This window comes from Triticum urartu, chromosome 4A (genome assembly GCF_056163025.1).
Source record: "Triticum urartu cultivar PI428250 chromosome 4A, HENAU_Tu73, whole genome shotgun sequence".
NCBI classification, from domain to species: Eukaryota; Viridiplantae; Streptophyta; class Magnoliopsida; order Poales; family Poaceae; genus Triticum; species Triticum urartu.
Window position 1 is genome coordinate 252,659,928 of NC_141876.1, and position 9,420 is coordinate 252,669,347.

The following is a 9,420-nucleotide window of genomic DNA, read 5'->3' on the forward strand; positions in this document are numbered from 1 at the left end:
GCGCCGAACAGACGGCACCTCTGCGTTCAACACACGTATGGAGCAGCGACGTCTATTCCTTCTTGATCCATCAAGGGGGGAGGAGAGGTTGATGGAAGATGGCTCCAGCAGCAGCACGACGGCGTGGTGGTGGTGGAGCTGCAGTACTCCGGCAGGGCTTCGCCAAGCTCTATGGAGGAGGAGGATGTGTTGGAGAGGAAGAGGGAGGCACCAAAGGCGTAGGTTGAGAGGCCCTCCTTCCCCACTATATATAGGGAGCCTAGGGGGGGCGCCGGCCCTAGGAGATCCAATCTCCTAGGGGGGCGGCGGCCAAGGGAGGAATCCCTCCTCCCCAAGGCACCTAGGAGGTGCCTTCCCCCTTTGGGACTCTTCCCTTCCTTATCTCTTGGCGCATGGGCCTTTTGGGGCTGGTGCCCTTGGGCCATATAGGCCAAGGCGCACCCCCTACAGCCCATGTGGCCCCCAGGGCAGGTGGCCCCACCCGGTGGACCCCCGGGACCCTTCTGGTGGTCCCGGTACAATACCGGTGACCCCGAAACTTGTCCCGATGGCCGAAATAGCACTTCCTATATATAATTCTTTACCTCCGGACCATTCTGGAACTCCTCGTGACGTCCGGGATCTCATCAGGGACTCCGAACAACATTCGGGTTACTGCATATACATATCCCTACAACCCTAGCGTCACCAAACCTTAAGTGTGTAGACCCTACGGGTTCGGGAGACATGTAGACATGACCGAGATCGCGCTCCGGTCAATAACCAACAGCGGGATCTGGATACCCATGTTGGCTCCCACATGCTCCTCGATGATCTCATCGGATGAACCACGATGTCAAGGACTTAATCAATCCCGTATACAATTCCCTTTGTCTAGCGGTACGATACTTGCCCGAGATTCGATCGTCGGTATCCCGATACCTTGTTCAATCTCGTTACCGGCAAGTCTCTTTACTCATTTCGTAACACATCATCGCATGATCAACTCCTTGGTCACATTGTGCACATTATGATGATGTCCTACCGAGTGGGCCCAGAGATACCTCTCCGTTTACACGGAGTGAGAAATCCCAGTCTTGATCCGTCCCAACCCAACAGACACTTTCGGAGATACCTGTAGTGTACCTTTATAGCCACCCAGTTACGTTGTGACGTTTGGCACACCCAAAGCACTCCTACGATATCCAGGAGTTGCACAATCTCATGGTCTAAGGAAATGATACTTGACATTAGAAAAGCTTTAGCATACGAACTACATGATCTTGTGCTAGGCTTAGGATTGGGTCTTTGTCCATCACATCATTCTCCTAATGATGTGATCCCGTTATCAATGACATCCAATGTCCAAGGTTAGGAAACCGTAAGCATCTATTGATTAACGAGCTAGTCAACTAGAGGCTTACTAGGGACATGGTGTTCTCTATGTATCCACACATGTATCTGAGTTTCCTATCAATACAATTCTAGCATGGATAATAAACGATTATCATGAACAAGGAAATATAATAATAATCAATTTATTATCGCCTCTAAGGCATATTTCCAACAGTCTCCCACTTGCACTAGAGTCAATAATCCAGTTCACATCGCTATGTGACTAACACTCAAGGTCACATCCCCATGTGACTAACACCCAAAGAGTTTACTAGAGTCAATAATCTAGTTCACATTACCATGTGATTAACACTCGATGAGTTCTGGGTTTGATCATGTTATGCTTGTGAGAGATGTCATAGTCAACGGGTCTGAATCTTTCAGATCCGTATGTACTTCGCAAATTTCTATGTCATCTTGTAGATGCAACTACTACGCTACATTTGGAGCTATTCCAAATAACTGTTCTACTATATGAATCCAGTTTACTACTCAGAATAATCTGGATTAGTGTCAAAGTTTGCATCGGAGTAACCCTTTACGACGAACTCTTTTACCACCTCCATAATCGAGAAAATTCCTTAGTCCACTAGTTACTAAGGATAACTTTGACCGCTGTCTTGTGATCCATTCTTGGATCACTCTTGTACCCCTTGACTGACTCATGGCAAGGCACATTTCAGGTGTGGTACATAGCATGGCATACCGTATAGAGCCTATGACAAAAGCATAGGGGACGACCTTCGTCCTTCCTCTTTCTTCTGCCGTGGTCGAGCTTTAAGCCTTAACTTCATACCTTACAACTCAGGCAAGAACTCCTTCTTTGACTGGTCCATCTTGAACACCTTCAAGATCATGTCAAGGTATGTGCTCATTTGAAAGTACCATTAAGAATTTTGATCTATCCTTATAGATCTTGATGCTCAATGTTCAAGTAGCTTAATCCAGGCTTTCCATTGAAAAATACTTTCCAAATAACCCTATATGCTTTCCAGAAATTCTACGTCATTTCTGATCAACAATATGTCAACATATATTTATCAGAAGTTCTATAGTGCTCCCACTCACTTCTTTGGAAATACAAGTTTCTCATAAACTTTGTATACACCCAAAACTTTGATCATCTTATCAAAGCATACATTCCAACTCCGAGATGCTTACTCCAGTCCTTAGAAGGATTGCTGGAGCTTTGCATACTTATTAGCATCTTTCAGGATTAACAAAACCTTCCGGTTGTATCACATACAACCTTTCCTCAAAAATCGTCGAGGAAACAATGGTTTTTGGCATCCTATCTGCAACATTTCACAAATAATGCAGTAATTGCTAATATAATTCCAACAGACTCTTAGCATCGCTACGAGTGAGAAAGTCTCATCGCAGTCAACTCCTTTGAACTTGTCGGAAAACATCTTAACGACAAGTCGAGCTTTCTTAATGGTGATACCTACCATCATTGTCCGCCTTCCTTTTAAAATCCATATGTACCTAATAGCCTTACGACCATCAAGTAGTTCTCCCAAAGTCTACACTTTGTTTTCATATATGGATCCTCTCTCGGATTATATGGCCTCGAGCCATTTTGGAATCCAGGCCCACCATCGCTTCTCCATAGCTCGTAGGTCATTGTTGTCTAGCAACATGACTTCCAAGACAGGATTACGTACCACTCTGAAGTAGTACGCATCCTTGTCATCCCACGAGGTTTGGTAGTGACTTGATCTGAGGTTTCATGATCACTATCATAAGCTTCCACTTCAATTGGTGTAGGTGCCACAGGAACAACTCCTGTGCCCTACCACACACTAGTTGAAGTGACAGTTCAATGACCTCATCAAGTCTCCACCATCCTCCCACTCAATTCTTTCGAGAGAAACTTTTCCTCGAGAAAGGACCCGATTCTAGAAACAATCCCTTATTGCTTTCGGATCTGAGATAGGAGGTATACCCAACTGTTTTGGGTGTCCTATGAAGATGCATTTATCCGCTTCGGGTTCGAGCTTATCAGCCTGAAACTTTTTCACGTAAGCGCCGCAACCCCAAACTTCTAAGAAATGACAGCTTAGGTTTCTCTAAACCATAGTTCATATGGTGTCATCTCATCGGAATTATGTGGTGCCCTATTTAAAGTGAATGTGGTTGTCTTTAATGCCTAACCCATAAACTATCGTGGTAATTCGATAAGAGACATCATGGTATGCATCATATCCAATAGGGTGCAGTTATGATGTTCAAACACACCATCACACTATGGTGTTCCAGGCTGTATTAGTTGTGAAACAATTTCCACAATGTCTTAATTCTGTGCCAAACTCGTAATTCAGATATTCATCTCTATGATCATGTCATAGATATTTTATCCTCTTATCATGACGATCTTTCAACTTCACCCTGAAATTACTTGAACCTTTCAATAATTCAGACTCGTGATTCATCAAGTAAATATACTCAACATCTACTCAAATCATCTGTGAAGTAAGAACATAACGATATCCACTACATGCCTCAGCACTCATTGGATTGCACACATCAAAATGTATTACTTCCAACAAGTTGCTTTCTAGTTCCATTTTACTGAAAACGAGGCTTTCAGTCATCTTGCCCATGTGGTATGATTTGCATGTCTCAAGTGATTCAAAATCAAGTGAGTTCAAACGATCCATCTTCATGGAGTTTCTTCATGCATATATGCCAATAGACATGGTTCGCATGTCTCAATCCCTTTTTTTCAAAAACGAGTGAGTCCAAAGATCCATCAACATGGAGCTTCTTCATGCGTTTTATACCAATATGACTCAAGTGGCAGTGCCACAAGTAGGTGGCACTATCATTACTATCTTATATCTTTTGGCATGAACATGTGTATCACTACGATCGAGATTCAATAAACCATTCATTTCAGGTGTAAGACCATTGAAGGTATTATTCAAATAAACAGAGTAACCATTATTCTATTTAAATGAATAACCGTATTGCGATAGACATAATCCAATCATGTCTATGTTCAACGCAAACACCAATCTCGATGGTAGAGGGAGCGTACGATATTTGATCAACCTTGGAAATACTTCCAACACATATCGTCATCTCACCTTTAGCTTGTCTCCGTTTATTCCGTAGCTTTTATTTCGAGTTACTAACACTTAGCAACCGAACCGGTATCTAATACCCTGGTGCTACTAGGAGTACTAGTAAAGTACACATTAACACAATGTATATCCAATATACTTCTATCGACCTTGCCAGCCTTCTCATCTACCAAGTATCTAGGGTAATTCTGCTCCAGTGGCTGTTCCCCTTATTACAGAAGCACTTAGTCTCGGGTTTGGGTTCAACCTTGGGTTTCTTCACTAGAGCAGCAACTGAATTGCCATTTCATGAAGTATCCCTTCGTGCCCTTCCCTTCTTAAAACTAGTGGTTTCACCAACCATCAACAATTGATGCTCCTTCTTGATTTCTACTTTTGTGGTGTCAAACATCGCGAATATCTCAAGGATCATCATATATGTCCCTGATATATTATAGTTCATCACGAAGCTCTAGCAGCTTGGTGGTAATGACTTCGGAGAAACATCACTATCTCATCTGGAAGATCAACTCCCACTCGATTCAAATGATTGTTGTACTCAGAAAATCTGAGCACAAGCTCAACAATTGAGCTTTTCTCCCTTAGTTTGCGGGCTAAGAAAATCGTCGGAGGTCTTATACCTCTTGACGTGGGTACGAGCCTGAAATCCCAATTTCAGTCCTTGGAACATCTCATATGTTCTGCGATGTTTCAAAAACGTCTTTGGTGCCTCAATTCTAAACCATTTAGCATTACGCACTGAACTATCATGTAGTCATCAAAACGTGTATGTCAGATGTTCGCAACATCCATAGACGACGTTCGAGGTTCATCACACTGAGCGGTGCATTAAGGACATAAGCCTTCTATGAAGCAATGAGGACAAACCTCAGTTTACGGACCTAGTCCGCATAATTACTACTATCAACTTTCAACTAAATTTTCTCTAGGAACATATCTAAACAGTAGAACTGAAGCGCGAGCTACGACATAATTTGCGAAGACATTTTGACTATGTTCAGGATAATTAAGTTCATCTTGTGAACTCCCACTCAGATAGACATCCCTCTAGTCATCTAAGTGATTACATGATCCGAGTCAACTAGGCCGTGTCCGATCATCACGTGAGACGGACTAGTCATCATCGGTGAACATCTTCATGTTGATCGTATCTACCATACGACTCATGCTCGACCTTTCGGTCTCTTGTGTTCCGAGGCCATGTCTGTACATGATAGGCTCGTCAAGTCAACCTAAGTGTTTCGCGTGTGTAAATCTGTCTTACACCCGTTGTATGTGAATGTTAGAATCTAACACCCGATCATCACGTGGTGCTTCGAAACAACGAACTGTCGCAACGGTGCACAGTTAGGGGGAACACTTTCTTGAAATTATTATGAGGGATCATCTTATTTACTACCATCGTTCTAAGTAAACAAGATGCATAAACATGATAAACATCACATGCAATCAAATAGTGACATGATATGGCCATCATCACTTTGCTCCTCTTGATCTCCATCTTCGGGGCTCCATGGTCATCATCGTCACCGGCATGACACCATGATCTCCATCATCATGATCTCTATCATCGTGTCTTCATGAAGTTGTCTCGTCAACTATTACTTCTACTACTATAGCTAACGGTTAGCAATAAAGTAAAGTAATTACATGACGTTTATGTTGACACGCAGGTCATAAATAAATTAAGACAACTCCTATGGCTCCTGCCGGTTGTCGTACTCATCGACATGCAAGTCGTGATTCCTATTACAAGAACATGATCAATCTCATACATCACATATATCATTCATCACATCCTTTTGGCCATATCACATCACATAGCATACCCTGCAAAAACAAGTTAGACGTCCTCTAATTGTTGTTTGCATGTTTTACGTGGCTGCTATGGGTTTCTAGCAAGAACGTTTCTTACCTACACAAAAACCACAACGTGATATGCCAATTGCTATTTACCCTTCATAAGGACCCTTTTCATCGAATCCGATCCGACTAAAGTGGGAGAGATAGACACCCGCTAGCCACCTTATGCAACTAGTGCATGTCAGTCGGTGGAACTAGTCTCACGTAAGAGTACGTGTAAGGTCGGTCTGGGCCGCTTCATCCCACAATGCCACCGAATCAAGATTGGACTAGTAACGGTAAGCATATTGAACAAAATCAACGCCCACAACTACTTTGTGTTCTACTCATGCATAGAAACTACGCATAGACCTAGCTCATGATGCCACTGTTGGGGAACGTAGCTTAAATTCAAAATTTTCCTACGTGTCACCAAGATCTATCTATGGAGTCATTTAGCAATGAGGGAGGAGTGGATCTACATACCCTTGTAGATCGCGCGCGGAAGCGTTCAAGAGAACGGGGTTGATGGAGTCGTACTCGTCGTGATCCAAATCACCGATGATCGTAGCGCCGAACGGACGGCACCTCTGCGTTCAACACACGTACGGAGCAGCGACGTCTCCTCCTTCTTGATCCAGCAAGGGGGGAGGAGAGGTTGATGGGCTCCAGCAGCAGCACGACGGCGTGGTGGTGGAGCTGCAGTACTCCGGCAGGGCTTCACCAAGCTCTATGGAGGAGGAGGATGTGTTGGAGAGGAAGAGGGAGGCACCAAAGGCGTAGGTTGAGAGGCCCTCCTTCCCCACTATATATAGGGAGCCTAGGGGGGGCGCCGGCCCTAGGAGATTCAATCTCCTAGGGGGGCGGCGGCCAAGGGAGGAATCCCTCCTCCCCAAGGCACCTAGGAGGTGCCTTCCCCCTTTGGGACTCTTCCCTTCCTTATCTCTTGGCACATGGGCCTTTTGGGGCTGGTGCCCTTGGCCCATATAGGCCAAGGCGCACCCCCTACAGCCCATGTGGCCCCCAGGGCAGGTGGCCCCACCCGGTGGACCCCCGGGACCCTTCTGGTGGTCCCGGTACAATACCGGTGACACCGAAACTTGTCCCGATGGCCGAAATAGCACTTCCTATATATAATTCTTTACCTCCGGACCATTCCGGAACTCCTCGTGACGTCCGGATCTCATCCGGGACTCCGAACAACATTCGGGTTACTGCATATACATATCCCTACAACCCTAGCGTCACCGAACCTTAAGTGTGTAGACCCTACGGGTTCGGGAGACATGTAGACATGACCGAGATCGCTCTCCGGTCAATAACCAACAGTGGGATCTGGATACCCATGTTGGCTCCCACATGCTCCTCGATGATCTCATCGGATGAACCATGATGTCAAGGACTTAATCAATCCCATATACAATTCCCTTTGTCTAGCGGTACGATACTTGCCCGAGATTCGATCGTCGGTATCCTGATACCTTGTTCAATCTCGTTACCGGCAAGTCTCTTTACTCGTTTCGTAACACATCATCCCGTGATCAACTCCTTGGTCACATTGTGCACATTATGATGATGTCCTACCGAGTGGGCCCAGAGATACCTCTCCATTTACACGGAGTGACAAATCCCAGTCTTGATTCGTGCCAACCCAACAAACACTTTCGGAGATACCTGTAGTGTACCTTTATAGCCACCCAGTTACATTGTGACGTTTGGCACACCCAAAGCACTCCTACGGTATCCGGGAGTTGCACAATCTCATTGTCTAAGGAAATGATACTTGACATTAGAAAAGCTTTAGCATACGAACTACATGATCTTGTGCTAGGCTTAGGATTGGGTCTTTGTCCATCACATCATTCACCTAATGATGTGATCCTGTTATCAATGACATCCAATGTCCATGGTTAGGAAAACGTAACCATCTATCAATTAACGAGCTAGTCAACTAGAGGCTTACTAGGGACATGGTGTTGTCTATGTATCCACACATGTATCTGAGTTTCCTATCAATACAATTCTAGCATGGATAATAAACGATTATCATGAACAAGGAAATATAATAATAATCAATTTATTATTGCCTCTAGGGCATATTTCCAACAACGACCAGATGACGGATCCTAGGAGCCAGACGACGCCACTGATGACTACTACTACCCGGAGGATGCCTACTAGTACGTGAAGACCGCAGACGACTAGGAGTAGTTAGGAGGCTCCCAGGCAGGAGGCCTTGCCTTTTCAATCGATGTTGTTTTTGGGCTAGCCTTCTTAAGGCAAACTTGTCTAACCGATGTCTGTACTCAGATATTGTTGCTTCCGCTGACTCTTGTGTATTCGAGCTTATGTATTCGAGCCCTCGAGGCCCCTGGCTTGTAATATAAAGCTTGTATTATTTTAATTTGTGTCTAGAGTTGTGTTGTGATATCCTCTCGTGAGTCCTTGATCTTGATCATACACATTTGCGTGTATGATTAGTGTACGATTGAACCGAGGGCGTCACAGGGCGCACATGCGCGTGAGCACGGAAGAGGCCGGCCATGGCACTTGTCAGCGAGGAGCGGCGCGGGAGCGGCTGGGTGCATGCGCCCAACGCGGGCGTGACGCGCAGGCGAGTAGCAGCAGGCAAGCGGGGCAGCAGACAACAGCGATAGAAGGGCAACGGAGGTAGAAGACACGATGCGCGGCAGAGCGAGATCCAGTGCGGGTGCCAACGCGGGCATGTGCGGGCAAGCACGCGCAGGGCAGCCAAGGTCGCGGCCGGACAAGGCCAGAGTCGAGGGAGAGCGGGGCTGAGCGGTGTCACCGGCTTAGACTCGACGGGGTCAAAGCGACGGGTGCACACACAACGAGCAGGATGCTAGGAGAGCTCCTACGCGATGCAACGAAGATGCTGGGCACACGCGTGTGAGCAATAGGCCACCGAAGTGACGTCGGGGACCAGCCGTGCGGCATCAAGCTTCGGCCATGGCAGTCCTACGGCCTAGAGGACGAGCTTGTGCAAGAAAGGAGTGGGGGAGGAAGAGGAGCTCACGACGAGTCTGCAGGTGTGCATAGCGGGCTCGGGGGAGGCTCGGAGGCGACGAATTCCGGCAATGGCGTTGGTGGTGCA